Raw genomic sequence first — 19636 nt, forward strand, 5'->3', positions numbered from 1 at the left:
CTGGTGAGAAGGCTGCCGTGTTCCTGGGGAGGGGTGTATGGGGGAGAAATCCCTAGCTCGTAGGAGTGTTTCTGGGGCAGAGGGTCCCAGTGGGGTGTGGTGTTGGGGAGGGCAAGTCCCGGGATTCCAGGAGGATCAGGCCAGGAGGGCACTCGGAGGACCTCCTTGCTCATCAAACTCCTCGAGACGATGATAGTGCCAGCTACCAACTGCAGCGATCACTCGTTGGGAAGCATCTGTCTGCCCCGATGATCCTGTGTCTGTCCGGAGACTGTAGAAGGGACCTCGCCTCCCGCGCAAAGACAATCAGAGACGGCCCGGGGGGCAACTGAGGCGGGGAGGGGCTGTGATGGGTGAGAGTGGATTCGGGGGGCGAGGGAGTGGGAGTGGAGATGGGGCGCACGAGAGGGGCACAGGTGGTGATGGGGAGCACAGGGTCTTGGGGATGGGGGGCAACGCGGCAGGGGACGGGGCTGGGAGCACGGCAGACACGGAGCATAGGGAGAGGGGAAGATGGAAACCACAGATGGGGGGAGGAAGAGATTTAGGGAAGCAGGAGATGGGACCTGTGGATGCGGCATGGGGGGGGGGGGGATGGAGATGGGAGGGGGATGTGCCCGGGAGGCGGGGACCAGGGGGAGGGTGGGCGATGTGCTGGGGGAAGGAGGGTGGGAACAAGGGGGAAGGTGGGGTGTGTGCGGGGGGGGGGGGCGCTGTGCTGTGTGTGCAGGGGGCGGATGCGGTGAAGGGAGGGGGAAAGGGCTGAGCCGCGGGGGGGCCGGGGACTTGTGGGTGGAGCTGTGTCGTGGGGGGGCGGGTCCAAGGCGGGCGGGGGCGGGAGAGAGGGGCTGGGAGCAGGGCGGGCGCGGGGGCCGGGGCTGTCACGCCGCCGAGTTCCGCCAGCCCGGCGCAGGGCGAGCGAGGGGCAGGCACCGCAGGCTGGCTCTGGCCCCGCGCCCGGCAGCCCCCGCTCCGGCCGGGCTCCCCCAGGCGCTTCCCGCTCCGGCTGGGGCCGCCGCCGGGGATGCGCGGCTGAGGGGCCGCCTCGCCTGCCCGCTCCCCCTCGGAACGGCAGCGGCAGCGGGTAAGCGAGGGGGCGGGGCGGGGCGTGTCTGCGCCTGGCGGGCTCCGCGGGGTCCGGGTCCCTTCCCGCGCCCTCAGGCCGGGCCCCAGGGGATGGGCGGGTGCGGAGCCGCTGCTCAGCCGGCCGGCGGCCCCGGCAGCTCGCTGGGAAGGTGGATGGCTCTGGGCCGGGGCTGGCCGCACCCGCCGCCGGCGCGGGACGGGGGGCTGGCAGGGCGGGAGGCAGCAGCCCGGCTGGGCCGCGGGGAGTCGAGGGCGCGCTCCCCTCGCACCTGGGACGCGCATTGCGGGCGCGGGAGGGGTTTGGCGGTGCCCCGTCGGCGGGGGGCTGCCCCTGGTCTTGGGAAAGGGCTGTGGGCAGCGTGTGAACGAGCCCGGCCTCCCTGCCCAGAGCGGGGGGCGGAGGGGGGTCCAGAGAGCTGCTCTTCTGAAGCGCCCCGGGGCTCAGACTTTTCCCTTCGCGTGGCCTTTCCTTGGCACTGCCGTTTAACCCAAGCCAAGGAAAGTGATGGGGGTGGGGGAGAACTTGCTGCCCCTCAGATAAGATCTCAACAGGGGCAGATGTGTGGGACTTGTGGGGAGCAGGGCAAACGATCAGAGAAGGACGATCAAATTAGCTTACCTCCCTAACGCTTGGGAGTGTTTTTCAGAGCTTCGTGTTTCTTTTTATAGCACATCCCTCCGTGCAAACAAGATCTCCTCTCTCCTCTGGCAGGGGCAGAAAGAAGGCACTTTGGGAAAGTTACCCCACAAAAACACCCTGTCTTAACTCCCTCCCCCCATGAATCTTTAACCAACTCTCATTCTCCCCCCCCCCCCCATAGGCTGTTTTCCAGGGGAGCCGTTTAAGTAATCATTTCCCCCTTTTTTTTCCTTGTCACCCTTACAACCACAATAGCTCGTCAAAACACTATCTGGCGACTATCACAAAAGGATCATGGTTTAGACACTTTTATCTAGGGACTAATTGCCATTTAATATTGGTGAACTTTCTTTGGCATAGGTCAACTATACTTCCTATTGACCTCTAAATCTGATTCAATCCATTTAGCAAAAATCTCCTGTCCAAATAAATAAGAATCTATTTCCCTTGTCAATTAAAAGACCCCATTAAATCTGCCAGTCCTTCCATGGAAGAGTTTACTTGGTAGAAAACAGTCTAGTATGGGTGTTTGAAACATTTGAATAATGTCTTCTGTTATCAAACGTGCTGCTTGAAACATGTCAATAGACATTTGATAGAGGGAATTTAAAGCTGTTTCTTATGGGCTCAGTTGTCCAAAAAAAATCAGTTACAATTGTAGTTAATGCAGTATTTGAATGTGAGCTATCACTCAGGAAATATCCCTTATGTTCAGTCTTTTTTCACAAAAATTATTAAATATGATGCTTGACAGCTTTTGTCACCATTTAATAAAGATAATTGGTACCACAGAAGGCGAGAGTGGGAGAGAGATTTTTCTCTAGGCAATATGAAGACTGTGAGAATAATATTGAGATTTTTTTGGTCAGTCATTTATGCGTGCAACTAAATCAAATAAAAAACTGGATCATAAAGAGAAAATAGATAGAAAATGGATTTAAGTGACTTACAGTGTTTCAAGACAATTCATATGTGTTGCAAAATGGAACCAAAATCCTACAGAAAAAGAGGATTGAGCATTATTACCATTACATGAATGCAAAGTCAAAATATACTCTATTCTGCTAATTGAATGTGATATATTTTAACAAGAGTATAGGAAAACAAATTCATTTTTAAAGAAAATGGCTAGCTAAAATCTTAGCATATTATATATAGATTTTTTTAATGTTTGTAATGATACTTTTGTTAATACAAGTACAATTATGTCCCCATGACACTGTGATATACTGCTTATTTTATGTAGAATATCATGAGGGAAAAAGCAAATATTGTATCATAAGTTATTTTAAGTCATATTCATAGCTTCTTGCAAATAAATCTTTCATAGGAAAATAAAAGTTGCTCATCATAGTAATTTAAACTCAGTATTTATTCTGTTCACCAAATCTTCACATTACATAGTAGTATTCACCTCAACCATCACTTCAGTATTAGGCACCTAAAAGTGAGTGATGTTAGCTTTCAGATATCCCCCATCATAATGAGAAAATGAGAATAATTTATAATATTCAAAGTATATATGTATGCCAAGGATGTAATAGCTATGTATAGAACTTTCAAAAAGGAACAGACACACAGCCAACCCAATATTAACTCTGGTATCTTTGGTAGCTCTTGGTTATTACAAATATTGTTCAACACAAATGTGGTTTAAAAATCTTGTAAACCGATAGGATGAAATTCCTTTTAATGTAAAAAAAAAAAGATGATTATAAATTGGATTATAATTGCATGAATAGTGAAAGGAAATGATCTGTGAACATTTTCACCAGTTACAAATTTTGGTTGAATCCGACCTTGTTAGCACCGTTTTTGTTCATTTTTTTCCTCTGAATATTCATGAAACTCATTTTTGTTTGTGTGGATGTTTGTAGTGCATCTAGCTATTCATAGACTCCAAGGCTAGAAGAAACCATTGTGATTCAAGTCTGACATCTTGTATAAGACAGGCCAGAGAAGATCCCCAAAAGAATTCCTAGAACAGACTAAATCTTTTAGAAAAACACCCAATCTTGATTTAAAAATTGTCAGCGATAATCCTTCACCACCCTTGGTAAATTGTTCCAATGGTTAATTACTCTCACTATTAAAAATGTACATCTTTGTTCCAGGCTCAGTTTGTCTAATGAGTGAATGTACATAACTGTGTGAGAACAAGGATCTTGGTCCTGGAAGCGCTCACCTTGCCCGCTTGTGTGGTTGTGTTTGTGTGGGAGCAGGAGAACGAGAAAGTCAATGATCTTTTTCATGCAAACAACTGAGTAATCCCTCAGCATGAGCAGAAGTGAGAGGGGGAGTAGGGTGGGTGGTGGCAGGATGCGCAAACAGCAGACAGGTCCTTTGCCTGAAGGCACTCTGCGCTTGTTCCTGGTACTACCCAGATATATGGGCCAGTTAGACAGAGGAGAGTCAATGTTGAGGAAAATCACTCTGTGGAATCATGCAGATGGTCCTGGGACCATACAGTCAGCTGTCTGATAGCACGCAAGCTACAAATGATGGTGGTGCATAGTAGTGAATTCACTCTGTGCAGCTGGCAAGTATACAAAGTGACTTTTGTTGCTGAATGCAGCTTTCCAAACCATGCTGGCCAGAGCCCTGGGACTCTCAATTAAGTGACTCAAGGGACTGTCTGTAACTTTCTCTCTCCCTCCCTCCCCTCTCTCTGCCTGGGAATAAATCAAGGCTATAGCTTTCTCTCTCCCTCAGCCAGAGAACTCGACAATTTAAAAAGCTAAGGTCCATGTATTTGGCCAGATATATATATTTTTTCATGTAAAAGGGGACAGAAAAGATTTAAAATGCTAATAGACAATTCTTAGACCTGCTGTTTCCCCTCCTCGAGTGATCCAGCACCCCAAAGATGTAGTCAGGCAGTTGTGTTCATAGAAGCCGGGTCATCTGAGCTTAACAGGGTAACCAGAAACCAGACCAGGCAACTGAGGTGGCCAGGCACACAGCTCAAATATTGAATTTCAGATACCCTGGACTAATTGCTTTGAATAGTTTGCCAACCACCAGAGACTAAATACATGCACAAAAAGCCTTTGTCCCTCACTTAGAAATAACAAACCAATTCATAAAATTCAAGATACGTTAATAGACAATTCGTGCAGGGTAACACTCAGCCCCATGCATGGGGCAGCACAAAGCCAATGTGAAATCCCAGTTAAGCTCTATTTTGAGGTCTTAAGTGATGTATAGGCCTCGGAATGAAAAGGGCCAAACCCAGTGGATAAATTGTTCCCATTTAATAGTTCAGTCAGCTCTAGCAGTAGTGTGTGGTCGGGGAAGAGACAACCGTTCTGTACGATGTGCTGGGGCAGTGAATTCACTCTTTAAAAAGGCTGACCCTCTTTTTAAACCATGTAAAGTTTCTACCTGAGGTTTTCTAAGGAACCAGAGGAAGTTAGGTGCCCAATTCCATTTGAAAGCCAATGGGAGTTGGGTGCCTTGCTTCTTAGGCTCTTTTTAAATCCCAGCCTTTTGAATGTATGGGCACGGTTCACTATTTATACAGCATCACAGGCAGTTCACCCAGGCGCATGTCAATGATGAGTCTCAGAAATGTCACTTCTGGGCTTCAGTGGGGGAGTTGCCTGACTCTGTTCAGCACATGAAATTGCTCCCTTGCGGTGGTCCATGAGATCACCTCCCTACTGTGATCCAGGGTGGCGGTCCCCGCACCCTTTTCTGGGGAGATTCCATTTGACTGTGGGTCACTGTGCTGCATATCTAGCTGAGATCTGCTTGTTCATCCTAATCCAACTGACTGTATGGTGTGTACTGCGGCATATGGGGAATGGAGACTGACTAAAAAATGTGGGGGTCTACAATCCACAGTTGCTCCAGGGCTGGATGTTGATGACATCATAGCTCTAAAAAAGTCTGAACCCCGCCGAGGCTTGGAGGTGTTTGGATCTGGAATAAGAGATCTGGACTGGATCCCATCCCCTCCAAACAGGCCAATTTCTGTCCAGTCAGTTTCCATTCCCAAGGTTTTGAAGTGCAAACTTGGCCCCTACTCAAAGCCTTCCATGTCACACCTGGCTGTGCCAGTCAGCTGTTACCTCCACTGCCTTTTTTAGGGAAGCTGCCAAGTCAGTGATAAGTGGCTGCAGCTGGGGAGACAGGAATAGTGGAGATCCCATAGGAACAGCTCCTCTCATGAGCAGGGCTGGTTCAATCACATTTTTCTCCTCACCTGCCCCCGGGGGATTATCACATAGGCAAACTAGGGCTATGCCTAGGTCCCAAATGTGTGTGGGGAGAAGAAGGGGGGGTCTGGGACCCAACAAACAATACAGTCACCACAGCTGGGCTGGCAGTGCTGTGGATCTGCCAGAACTGTCTGCTCATCAGGGCACTTCTCACCATGATGGGGACATAAAAGAGGCCCACTGAAGTCAATGGAAAGACTTCAGTTGACTCTAATGTGATTTGGGGCAGGCTGAAAGATTGGATTCTAAGGGTAGGATTAGGACTCACACCTGTGCAATGGGGTCAACAAAAACAGACACAGCACTCAAATCCCATTTAGCTGTACTGTGGATTTAACAGGCCAGGGCACAGGCCTTTAGTTGGGTGATGGCAAAATGGATTGTATTGCCGGTATTAGGTTTAGAGGAATAAGTTAAAAGGCTAAGGAAATAAAGATTCCGCTACATAAAGTGCTTTTCTGGCCTTGCTTAGAACATCCAATGCAGGGCTCGGCTGATAAAGGACCACCAGGCCCTGGAGAAATGATTAGGGTGAGAGAGCAAGATTGTATGTCCTTTGGGACATATGCTGCCAATGGTTTTTAAGCATAAATTCCAATGAATGTCAATGGGGAGTTATGCTTAAAAACTGATGGCACAATATGTACCCATTTACTTCAGTGCTATTGCATGGCAAGGAAAGTTGAGTGTCAAGTAGTTTAGACTCAAATTTAAGGATTTGCTAAAAGTTTTTATAAAATCTAAAGTAAATAAGTTTTCATGATTCCTGCCCCCCATAAATGTTAATGGGAACAGTAGAGCTGTTTGAAACTTTTGACCAAACAATTTTCTCATCAGAAAATGTGATATAGTTGAAATTTAAAAATTTCATCAGTCGACATTTTCCTATAGAAAATTTCGACTGATGAAATTTTTAATGTTTCTGTCAGGAAAATCGAAATGAAAAATTTTGTTTCCCATCAATATTGACAGTCATTTTAAGTCAAAATATCGATTCAAAATGAAAGACACAGTGGGGGAAGTAATATTTTTTATTGGACCAACTTCTGTTGGTGAGAGAGACAAACTTTCGAGCTACACAAAGCTCTTCTCCAGGTCTGGGAAACGTACTCAGAGGGTATGTCTACATTGCAGTTAGACATCTGTGGCTGGCCCGTGTCAGCTGACTCAGGCTCATAGAGTTTGGACTGCTGGGCTGTTTAGCTGCAGTGTAGACTTTCAGGCTCTGGCAGCGGCCTGGGCTCTAGGACCCTGCAGGGTGGAAGGTTCCCAGAGCTCAGGCTGAAGCTCCAGCTTGGAAGTCTACAGTGCAATGAAACAGCCCAAGTCAGCGGGCACACAATGTAGACATTCCCAGAGTGTCACAGCTAAAAACAAAGTAGAACCGATTGTTAGCACAAGGAGTTAACTTAACATGTTGTAAGAGACCATTTAAGGGTGAAGTGAGCAGTTAATAACTCTACAATTGTAGTAGGGCAATATCCTGGGACCAACATGGCTAAAACAACAGCGCAAATTCAAAATGAATTTTTTTTGTTTAATTGTCATTTTGAAATGAAATATTTTGTTTTGAAATGTCAAAACATTTAGTTTGATCAACAAGGTCCACTATTTTAGACATTTCCAAATAGATTTTTTTCAGAACTTTTAATTCCATGAAAGTATGCTATTTCAAGTTTTTGTCCCAATTCAGAATGAAAACAAGTATCAACATTTCAGAATTTCCTGTAAGACAGAATTTCCCTTTTCCAACCTGCTTTTAACAAATAGTTATTTGCATATAAACCTTTTCCTCACAGTATCTGAAACGAATCTAACAACACTCTATAAACAAAAGTCACTTTTTTGTTCACAAATTATCTGTAGTCAATCAAAATTATCTGATGAATCGATGCGAATAATCAAGTTTTCAAAATGACTGCAGAAGGTAAAGCCAGTGGAAATATACGAGCAATAATTTATCCAGGATGAATTTGCTTTCCATTGCACCTTCCTGCAAACAAAATGTGCTTACCTGTTTATGAATGGGAATTAACGTGTTTGTGAATATCAGCAAAGTTAACTGGCAAGTTTCATCCTCAAGGATAATTTTAAATACTTGTGGCTGGATTTGCCCAATATTAGTTGGGATCATGGGTCACAGGGGTATTTCCTAGAGCTGGTTGAAAAAAAGGAAGGAAACTGAGAGTTTTCCTCCTCCAATTTCAATGAAATTTTACACAACTGGATGGAAAAAAGAAATTTTTGTGAAAGCTTTCCGCCCCCCTCTTTTTTGTTGAAATTTCAATAATCTTTGGTATTTTCTGACCAGTTCTAGGAATTTATAATAAGTTATTTAATACAGCCACTGCTCATCTGGGCCCTAACATTGCATGTTTCTTATAACAGGTTAATAGGCCACATTTCAGCAAAGCACTTTAAGCAACTTTAATAGGGTGACCAGACAGCAAATGTGAAAAATCGGGACGGGGTGGGGGGTAATAGGAGCCTATATAAGAAAAAGACCCAAAAATCGGGACTGTCCCTATAAAATCAGGACATCTGCTCACCCTAAACTTTAAACATGTGATCACCACTGTTTGAACTTCAACATGACTACTCATGGGCTTCAAGTTAAGCATGTGCTTAAGTGCTTCCGTGTTTTGGAGTGTTAATTTATTACAGTGACAAAGTAAGCAGTTAGATCAATCAGTTCACCTTTACCCTTTTTTGTCAGCTTTCCAAATCCTGTTCTGTTCACTATTATTGTCCTCTAAGAGTTTTATTAGTGGTTAGAGAATGGGGATAGCCAACTGTTAACATCCGCTAATAAAAACAAAAAAATCAGGTGGCAGACTTTCATAGTTTTGTATAAATTCAAACACAAACTCTCAGAAACCTGTTCCTTTCTATTTTAAATTTATGTTTACTAAAACCCCAATGTGAAGAGACAATTATATTCATTTATATGGAGCAGAGACTGCCTGTTACATACTATATATACACAAACCCTAAGCTTAAAAAACATTATCAAGGTTACACAGCCAAGAACTCAAACATTAGGCAATATTCATTCTGGCACTTCCTATGCAACCTTAATTTGGAAAAAATCATACATAATCATGTAAATAAAGAATGCCTCATTTGCATATGTACAAAGGGGCTGAATTAAGGTTGCATATACGACTTTAATTCTGGCGTTTGCTAACTTTTCAGCGTTAGACTTCTCAACCTTTAACATAGACTTGTGTGTGAGAAAAGTAGGCTTTTAAAAAAGCAAACTTAAAAGACAGAATGTGGCATTATATTGACACTCACATGCATCATCAGCAAGGTTGAGACCTTTCAATCCACCACACAGATCTCTGCCAGATGAGCTAACAAAGTAATTGATAGGTTTTCATCCTTTATGTGGACCAGCACTGATGGAGGATAGGACACTTTGCCCATAGGTTTCATTGATATTTGCTGACAGCAGAGGAATGGTGAGACTCAGGGCAGATCTACACTACTGTTTAAGTCAATCTAACTTACGTTGCTCAGGGTGTGAAAAAGCCCCTCCCTTCCCCGAGTGATGCAAGTTCTGTGCTGTCCACACCGGCGCTGTGCCAGTGGGATGCTCTCCCACTGACATAGCTTCCCCTTCTTGCCAAGGTGGAGTAATTATGCCGATGGGAGAGCCCTGTCACATTGGCATAGTGCGTCTTCACCACACATGCTACTCCCTCTGACCCCACTGCAGATCTGGCTTTTGTCCCATCCACTTTCAAATCAGGCAGCTCCTTCCTCTGCGTTGCGTGGGCCCAGCAGAAGGGTCATGAAGAGCATGGGAAGCCAGCCTCCCTGTTCTCTGTTCAGGTGCATGACCCTGTACCAGCAAGGCCCTCAACAGCCCAGAACTGCAATTGCAGCCCTCTGCTGCAGCATGCCCATTGCAGTTGGAATCTTGGGGGAATTTAACTACTAAAATCTAAGAAGTCTACTGAGCATGTGCAAACTACATTTCCCCCCCCTCCCACCAGGCTTGTAACTTGGCCAAATTTGGGCAGTCATTCACAGTGACAGCAAAAGGCCCAGCCCTGACACAAATGTCACCTTCTGCCAAATGTCAGATCCCAGCTCCAAAGTACAGGGATGCTAGAGCTTTTCGAAGAAAAAGTCACCAGAAGATTATAGCATGGGTGAAACAATATATTTTTCCTTAGCTTCATTTTTGGCAACAACTGAACAATTTTGGCTGAAGTTATCCACAGAAATTCAGCCTGAGGTAAACACCTGGCATGGAAAACTTCAGCTCAAATGGTTAAAGTTTGAAAAAGTTATAAGCAACTGAAAACAGGGTCTGATAATGGGAAGCGTCGAGCAAACTTAATAGGTGATGCTATCAGCCCGGCCTGTAATAAATAAGTAAACTGTCTCTATTCTCTTTTTCATGATGACAAGTTCTATGAAGGCTGGGGGATGGGGGAGCGCTTGTTAGGATTGCCTCTAGCTTGCTATTTCACTAAGCCCACAGATGAAATGCAGGAAGTCAGGCTATTTCCAAGAGCTAGTAGCGACATCTTAAGGTCAAACACTGGAAAGTCAGGGTTCTACAAAATAAATTCACTGTTTTGTTTTTTCCCCTTTCTGGGTAGGGGGGAGAAATTGTTTGCTCATCTCTCAGGGAACAACCTGAAAAATTCCCAGGCCACCCCAAGATGTTCTCCTAGTAAATGGGAGTAAAGGAAATGCAAGAACTGGGAAATGCAGACATTTACAAGAGAGAGAGGAAATATCTGCACTAGTGTTCTGCCTTGGGAGAGGGGCTGGCTTATCTGGATTAGGATCTAAATTATGAGAGAAGTCAGGAAAATGATGATTTTAAAATGTTTCAGTGACAGGGCTATGTCTTAACACAGACAAATTGCTTATGGGCTTCATATGAAATCATCTCCCCTCCAACTGAGCCTAGCATTAGAAAAATCGTCAAGCAAAACCAAAAACCAGTAGATTGTGAGTTTGCTTTTGACCTGTGCAAAGGGCCGAAAATCAGGGAAGCAGTTGACTTCCCAGCTCTAGATTGGGTTTCAAATCTTCGATTCCATTCCCAGTTCTGCCACTGACTTACTGGGAAATCCTGGGCAAGTCATGACCCTGTCAGTTTCCCCCACCTGTAAAATGGGGGTAGCAATGTTGATCTATTCTATAAGGCTGTAGTGGGTCTTAAGTAATTGCCTGGAAAGTTCAATGAGATCCTTGCATGAAATTCGCCTTGCAAACCAAAGTATTGTCTTAGTTCTGGGCTTAACATTTTGTCTTCTCTTCAGTCCTTTTCTCTCCTTCTCAAAGGAGATCTGTCAACTTCTCCTGCTCCCTGAACACTTCAAATGAAACCCACACCCGCTCCATGTGATGCTCTGTCTCTCGAAGGCCAAAAGTGGGCAGCAAGTTGGAGGGCCTAATTCTCCTCTCTCACACATCAGTTTTACACCAGTTTAATTTCCACTGACTTCAGTGGAGTTACTCTGTTTACACCACTGCTAACTCACAACGGAACTTGGCCTAGTGATGTGATCATTGCCTTTCCTTGTTTGCAGGCTACGTTCATCCCTTTACTGTTGAGAGAAAGCAAGGAAGTCATAGAAACAAGACTGACTGACTAGATTACTGAGTGAAATTTACCTCTGGTGTAAATACAGCAGTGGAAATACTTAATGGGCCAAATCTATCCCCAGTGTCTGCCAGCCACTTGACTCTGTGCTGTCATCTCTCACAACAGAAGTGAGGTCAGGTCTGGAAGCAGAGGTGAGTCCTCTAAGGAAAACCCAGTCGTGTTGGTAATTCAGGATCAGATTTCTGGTTGCATTACAGCTCATTTGCTGAGAACTCCCCCAGCATCAGGGGGCTCTCAGCTGGCATAGCCAGCCCTTGTGCCACTTCTCCCTACACTTTGGATCTGGTATAGGGTGCATGTTGGGGGCGTGGCTATAGCATACTGCACTCTGGCTATGTTCAGCTAGTGTATGGGCCCTCTACGGATGGTGGCCAGCTAGTAGAAGTTGGAGTAGCCCGTAGAAGTTGGAGAATCAGGGAGCCATCAATGACTCCTGGACAGCTCCAACCCTGCTGTGTTCAGCAGGATAATCTGGGACTCTTCCATAGAATGTGTACAGTCACTCCCCTGGTCAAATGCTTAAGACGCTGGCTTTTGGTTGGGGTGTTAGAATTGAGATTGTGACTCCTCCCTGTTTGTGGTCATTAAAGCTCTGGTGTCTTACCCAGGATCCAGTGTATGTAACTGAATTCACGCTGCTTTAAATTCGCCCCGCAGCTTCAGTTGGAGGTGGGATACTTCTTCATGCTCTGCCCTATGGACTAGTGCTGCTGTGTAGTGTATGGTGTGGGTATTGTTCAGCTGGCCAGGAAATGTATTTCTATCCTGTGAAAAACTAAGTGTTTGGGGGGGAAAATGCATCTTTAATAAGGACAAAAAGTTTAAAAACCAAACAAACCCACCCTAGAATGTTTCCAGGGGTGGCCCAGCTGGTAGGAACGTTTTGGGGTTTCTGAAATGAAAGATGCTCACAGGGATCCCAGGCTTCCCATCTGCTGGGGAGCTGGCCAGCCAGGTAGCATTGGAAAGCCCGTCAGCTGGGGAGCCCATCTTTTTACCTGCCAGCTGGGGAGCTCAGCAGCCTGCCCGGCAAGCTGCTCAGAGAGCCCAGAAAGCCCTGGCAGCCTACCAGGTGGGTTGAGGGGGAAGCCCAGGGAGGCTGGCAGACTGCCAGGTGGGCTGTTAGGGAGCCTGAGAGCCCAGGATCCTGCCAGTGGGATGCCAGGGAGCTGGAAAGCCCAGGGAAGTGGGTGGGCAGGTGAACTGGCAGGAGATCAGGCAAGTAGGTTGCTTGGCCGGTCAGCCTGCCCAGTTCCCATAGAAAATTTCAATAGAATTGACACATTGCTGTGGAACGTTTTGAATCAGCATTTTTTGATGCAGTTGTTCCACTGGAAAATTTTCAACCAGCTCAGCCATTCAGTGCTGTTCCAGTTTCACCACCTGATGCAGACAAAGCAATCCCTGCATGTAGTTTGCACATCCATTCTTGTCTGTAAAGCCCTTTAGGATGATTTATGATCAAAAGTGCCAAATCAATGTACAGTATTATTAATTTCGAAAGATCTCATGCGAAGAGGGGCTCCGGTCCTGGGGTGACGAGGGCAGTTAAGTGCTTAGATACAGGGCAGCACAGTGAGGTGCTTTGACTTGAGCTCTGTTCCAAACTCTGCCACCCTGACTAGCTATACCACCTCAGGCAAGCCATTTTGTCTGTGTGCACCCCCACTCTCCTGAGTGTCCAATAGTGGCACCCCCTTGTAAATCACTGTGATCTGTGGGTGGAAAGTACTAGCTCCGTGAGTGCCAGGTATAGTTTTATCCATGTCAAACATGACCATACTCGATCACCCCAGACTGCTCAGAGTAGCGACACCTGGGCCACTAAGGGAACCTCAGATCCAGGGCAGATGAGATGACATAGCTGAAAGGCAGCTCCACTGAATAGATACAGCCGGAGCTTGGCTCTGGGGGCTGGCCTTTGCCACTCTTACTCACTGAGAAGTATCTTTCACTTACCCTACTATAGCCCCACTGATTCCAATGAGGCTACTATGTCTTGTGAATGAGGGTAGCAGAACTGGGCCCACAAGAAACAAATAAAAGCTCTTGGGAGTGTGAGCAAGCAGCTGTCTTGGTCCTGCACCATCTATTTCGTGCACCGTCTAGTGAAGAATTCACGGGGATTCCCGAGGTGCACACTCCATCGGGAGCTGCCTGCCTACAGGTATCACACAGACATAGAATATCTGGGGGTACTGGCTGTTTGACAGATCTGTCAGTTATCTCCAAAATCAAGATGCAAAATCTATACTCAGGGACATGACACGGGGGTATCAGATGCTTTCTGGGAGACGAGGAATCCATAAAGCAATGAGCCCCTACGCTCATCCACATGAAGAGCTTTCAATTGTGACGTAGTATGGAGAGTACCTGTCAATAGTCATTTTGTCCCACTGGTGGAAAAGCTCTTGAGAAGGGAGAGCCCAGGGAGGTGGGAGCTGCTTATTCAAAAGGGGCAAGGGTGCTGGCAGGGTGCTGTCGCACCGGGGCTGTCTCTCCAGGAGGTGAGGACATTCCCAATAGTGGCATTTGGACCGAAGCACGCCACTGTTGAGGTGGCAAGAGGCATGCCACAAGGTTCTGTAAACGTAATTGTATCGAAGGGGGCACGGGTCAGGATTGCTGGGGAGACTGCAATTCATGCTTGCAGCAGGAGAAGTGGAGGCACCACAGGGTCTAGTGCTGGTGCCTGTGTGGGGCCTTGCAGGATTGTTTCCTTCCCCCACTGCCCAAGCGGGGGAGAGGCATCACCATGGCCTTAATAGAACTCATGGCTAGGTAGTTTGTCCTGCTATTCAACCTCTAGGGGGAGTTTTATGGGGTGGGGGGATTTGCAGTCAAACACACCCCCTTGCAGCCCTGCAGATGCATTGTCTTTAGTGCCCTTTCAGTCAGCCAGCCAGACCTGCTTAGTTCAGAACATCTGTCCCCTGGGGGTGGGGCTGGTTTATCAACTTTTCTTCAGTGCTTCAATCACTGCTTACTTGCTCCAGTTCATGCCGTCTCTGGGTCCGTACAAGAGCCCCAATAGGTTTCTGTGCCCCAGTTCCTCCAGGAGCCAACTTGTGGTTCCAGCAGTCCCTCTCCAAGAGACGTGAGTCCCCAGCCTTCCTCCCTGGGGCTGGGTTATAATTCAGGCCAGCTACAGGGCCTTAGCCAACTTCTCCTTCAGCTGGTCCTCAGGCTCAGAAGGCAATCATCTCCTACAAGTGTCTTTGATGCTCCGAGCATGAAGCAGCATATATGCCCATCCCCTTCTCCCAGCTCAGCGCTCTGCAAAGCTCCTAGCCCTGGGACCTTAAAGAAACAGGAACTGTCTTTCTCCATGAGCTATTTATTCCCCGGACCGCTTCCTCTCCACCAATACCTCTTATTTCTTAGGTCTTTGCTACATCAAAACCTCCCAGAATCTTAAAGGGCCATGCCATGTGACTGGGATGGCTGACCCCTAGGCAGCACTACTCCTAAGAGGGCAGACTGCCCTGGGACTCAACACACCTGGGTTTGAGTCCTGGCTTTGACACTGGCCTGCTGGGTGATGATGGGAAAGTCATTTCACCCTCTGTGCCTCAGTTTCCCCATCTGTAAAAGGGGATAATGATACTGAACTTCTTTGTAAAGTGTTTTGAGATCTATTGATGAAATGTGCTGTGTATGAGGTAGATTCTATCTATTACAATTTACCTCTCAATTTCATCTGGTGGCTGCTAGTTGTATGCCTGGCTACCACCTTAGATAATTCTCCTTTATTTTTGGTGTCCATGCCTTCAGCTATTTGGAGACTTAACATGCCACCTCTTGGCTGTCACTTCACTAAATGAGCCACATTGCCTTTCCTTACAAATCACTCCTCCTTACTGCCTGCTCAGTTGTGGTGTTCTTTCCTGAACTCCTTCCCATCTATCAATAGATCTGGCAATGCAGTATCTAGGTCTGAGCATAGTCAGAAAAACCTGTGTTCAGCTCTAGGCACTTCCGTACCAGAGGGACTTCACAGAAGGGCAAGCAGACTGATTTAAGGGCTGGATGCTTTGGCTTCTGAGAAACTAATGAGGAGAAGGAGATGTGTTTACTTGGACAAACAAAGAGTAAGGCGGACACTGATAATCATCAGCAAGTATTTGACAGGTGTAAATGCCAGAAAGTGAGAGAGGAATAGTTCAGTATATTCTAATGGGGTATATCTGGGAATAATGGGATAGTAGTGAACGAAGGGAAGGGATGGTTCAATATCAGGAAATAGCTCCCATGTAAAGGTGGTTTCAGAGTAGCAGCCGTGTTAGTCTGTATTCGCAAAAAGAAAAGGAGTACTTGTGGCACCTTAGAGACTAACAAATTTATTAGAGCATAAGCTTTCGTGAGCTACAGCTCACTTCATCGGATGCATTTGGTGGAAAATACAGAGGGGAGATTTATATACACACACAGAGAACATGAAACAATGGGTTTATCATACACACTGTAAGGAGAGTGATCACTTAAGATAAGCCATCACCAGCAGCGGGGGGGGGGGGGGGAGGAGGAAAACCTTTCATGGTGACAAGCAAGGTAGGCTAATTCCAGCAGTTAACAAGAATGTCAGAAGAACAGTGGGGGGTGGGGTGGTGGTGGGGGAGAAATAACATGGGGAAATAGTTTTACTTTGTGTAATGACTCATCCATTCCCAGTCTCTATTCAAGCCTAAGTTAATTGTATCCAGTTTGCAAATTAATTCCAATTCAGCAGTCTCTCGTTGGAGTCTGTTTTTGAAGCTTTTTTGTTGAAGGATAGCCACTCTTAGGTCTGTAATCGAGTGACCAGAGAGATTGAAGTGTTCTCCAACTGGTTTTTGAATGTTATAATTCTTGACATCTGATTTGTGTCCATTCATTCTTTTACGTAGAGACTGTCCAGTTTGGCCAATGTACATGGCAGAGGGGCATTGCTGGCACATGATGGCATATATCACATTGGTAGATGCGCAGGTGAATGAGCCTCTGATAGTGTGGCTGATGTGATTAGGCCCTATGATGGTATCCCCTGAATAGATATGTGGACAGATTTGATAACGGGCTTTGTTGCAAGGATAGGTTCCTGGGTTAATGGTTCTGTTGTGTGGTGTGTGGTTGCTGGTGAGTATTTGCTTCAGATTGGGGGGCTGTCTGTAAGCAAGGACTGGCCTGTCTCCCAAGATCTGTGAGAGTGATGGGTCGTCCTTCAGGATAGGTTGTAGATCCTTGATGATGCGTTGGAGAGGTTTTAGTTGGGGGCTGAAGGTGATGGCTAGTGGTGTTCTGTTATTTTCTTTGTTGGGCCTGTCCTGTAGTAGGTGACTTCTGGGTACTCTTCTGGCTCTGTCAATCTGTTTCTTCACTTCAGCAGGTGGGTATTGTAGTTGTAGGAATGCATGATAGAGATCTTGTAGGTGTTTGTCTCTGTCTGAGGGGTTGGAGCAAATGCGGTTATATCGTAGAGCTTGGCTGTAGACTATGGATCGAGTGGTATGATCTGGATGAAAGCTAGAGGCATGTAGGTAGGAATAGCGGTCAGTAGGTTTCTGATATAGGGTGGTGTTTATGTGACCATCGCTTATTAGCACCGTACTGTCCAGGAAGTGGATCTCTTGTGTGGACTGGTCCAGGCTGAGGTTGATGGTGGGATGGAAATTGTTGAAATCATGGTGGAATTCCTCAAGGGCTTCTTTTCCTTGGGTCCAGATGATGAAGATGTCATCAATGTACTGCAAGTAGAGTAGGGGCATTAGGGGACGAGAGCTGAGGAAGCGTTGTTCTAAGTCAGCCATAAAAATGTTGGCATACTGTGGGGCCATGCGGGTACCCATCGCAGTGCCGCTGATTTGAAGATATACATTGTCCCCAAATGTGAAATAGTTATGGGTGAGGACAAAGTCACAAAGTTCAGCCACCAGGTTAGCCGTGACAGTATCAGGGATACTGTTCCTGACGGCTTGTAGTCCATCTTTGTGTGGAATGTTGGTGTAGAGGGCTTCTACATCCATAGTGGCTAGGATGGTGTTTTTAGGAAGATCACCAATGGACTGTAGTTTCTTCAGGAAGTCAGTGGTGTCTCGAAGATAACTGGGAGAGCTGGTAACGAAGGGCCTGAGGAGGGAGTCTACATAGCCAGACAATCCTGCTGTCAGGGTGCCAATGCCTGAGATGATGGGGCGTCCAGGATTTCCAGGTTTATGGATCTTGGGTAGCAGATAGAATACCCCAGGTCGGGGCTCCAGGGGTGTGTCTGTGCGGATTTGTTCTTGTGCTTTTTCAGGGAGTTTCTTGAGCAAATGCTGTAGTTTCTTTTGGTAACTCTCAGTGGGATCAGAGGGTAATGGCTTGTAGAAAGTGGTGTTGGAGAGCTGCCTAGTAGCCTCTTGTTCATACTCCGACCTATTCATGATGACGACAGCACCTCCTTTGTCAGCCTTTTTGATTATGATGTCAGAGTTGTTTCTGAGGCTGTGGATGGCACTGTGTTCTGCATGGCTGAGGTTATGGGGTAAGCGATGCTGCTTTTCCACAATTTCAGCTCGTGCACGTCGGCAGAAGCACTCTATGTAGAAATCCAGGCTGCTGTTTCAACCTTCAGGAGGAGTCCACCCAGAATCCTTCTTTTTGTAGTGCTGGCAGGAAGGTCTCTGTGGGTTAATATGTTGGTCAGAGGCGTGTTGGAAATATTCCTTGAGTCTGAGACGTCGAAAATAGGATTCTAGGTCACCACAGAACTGTATCATGTTCGTGGGGGTGGAGGGGCAAAAGGAGAGGCCCCGAGATAGGACAGATTCTTCTGCTGGGCTAAGAGTATAGGTGGTGGTCCCAGCTGGTGGTCCCCGTCAGCTAAGGCTAGAGTAGACAAAGCCATGGAGAACAAGATCTCTCTCTCTCTCCTGTGCTCATCACTGTACTGTCTGAACAATACACCTACTTTGGTTTCCAAGAGAAGTTAGATGTCTGAATAGGGCTTCTCCTTTACTAATTATGGCCCCATGCAAAGTGCTCAATTAATAATGATGGTGGCTTTCCTCAATCAGTATTGACTCTGTTGCTGAGGACACCAGGTTTGGATCAGGACCCAAATGAGGTTTAGGGTGTTTCAGAATTTGGATTGTGGCTGAATCAGTTCAAGGTTGAGGTTTGAGATTATTTCACACTCCCATCTTGTCTGTCTGTTTTAGCATCTTGTCTGTTTAGACCGTGATCCTGCAAAGACTTACTCAGGTGTCCCCTTTGGCTTTGGATCCAAACTCAAATCAGACCCACAGAGGTAGGTTCATATCCAGGAATTTAATTTTGCTGGAAGGTTAGATTTAAAGGCATTTATATTTCAGCTCTGTATTTTGGCTCATCCCTAACAATGAACTTTGTTCTACCATCTTACCGTTAGTCTCCTTTCTTTCTAGTGTGTATGCTAAATAACGGTCGGTGTGTATTTGCAACGTTAAGCTGTCACATTGCATTGCATTTCTTAGGCTGCAGCTTTTTTGTATTAGATCATCACACTCTGCTATAAACTAGTCACATACCTGCTGAAAACCCCTCCAGAGAATTTAGCAGATATCTATGTGATAGCAGTCAGTTCTGACCTTGCAGATGTCCGCTCCTTAGTTGTTTGTATTTTTTTGGACTTGCAAGGAGTGTTGGGAGAACAGCATAAGTGTGGGGCTGATTAGCTCCTAAGCAATCCAGTGTTCATACTCCAAGGAGAGTTATTCTGTCACACCATTGATTTGAGTGCTTTGACTGCATGGGGGCGGCAATGAGCTAGTTGAGACAGAATTGACTCCAGAGACTTAGTTTCTTTCAACCATGATGGAGTTTTGTCCTTTTTTCTCCATTCTTCAGCATCTTCTACCTTAGTCCTCTTCCTCCTCTGCCCCTCAATGCTAGAGTTGCTCAGATAATGGAAACAAAAGTTTATGAAACATATTGAAGTTGTTTGTGTTTCGCAGGGTTTGAAATGGTCCCAATTTGGGAATTTCATGAATTTTTGTGTGTTTTTTAAAAAAACCCAACAATCAGAAATGTTGATTGGAAGGGTTATCAGAAAGC

The 19636-nt window shown here is 46.2% G+C and overlaps 1 protein-coding gene across 4 annotated transcripts in view; it reads left to right on the forward strand.

Annotated features, from left to right (window-relative positions):
* The first annotated feature begins 839 nt into the window (after positions 1-839).
* The window catches only part of ZNF488 (zinc finger protein 488), a 40427-nt gene continuing 21630 nt past the window's right edge, over positions 840-19636 (forward strand). The window contains exons 1-2 of one of the 4 annotated variants that reach the window (XM_038410544.2): positions 840-1084; positions 11508-11715. The gene's annotated coding sequence lies outside the window, so the exon portion shown is untranslated. The remainder of the gene's footprint in view (positions 1085-11507; positions 11716-19636) is intronic. The other 3 variants (XM_038410545.2, XM_038410547.2, XM_038410546.2) reach the window with 3 other exon arrangements.

This window comes from Dermochelys coriacea, chromosome 7 (genome assembly GCF_009764565.3).
Source record: "Dermochelys coriacea isolate rDerCor1 chromosome 7, rDerCor1.pri.v4, whole genome shotgun sequence".
In the NCBI taxonomy this organism is placed as follows: Eukaryota; Metazoa; Chordata; order Testudines; family Dermochelyidae; genus Dermochelys; species Dermochelys coriacea.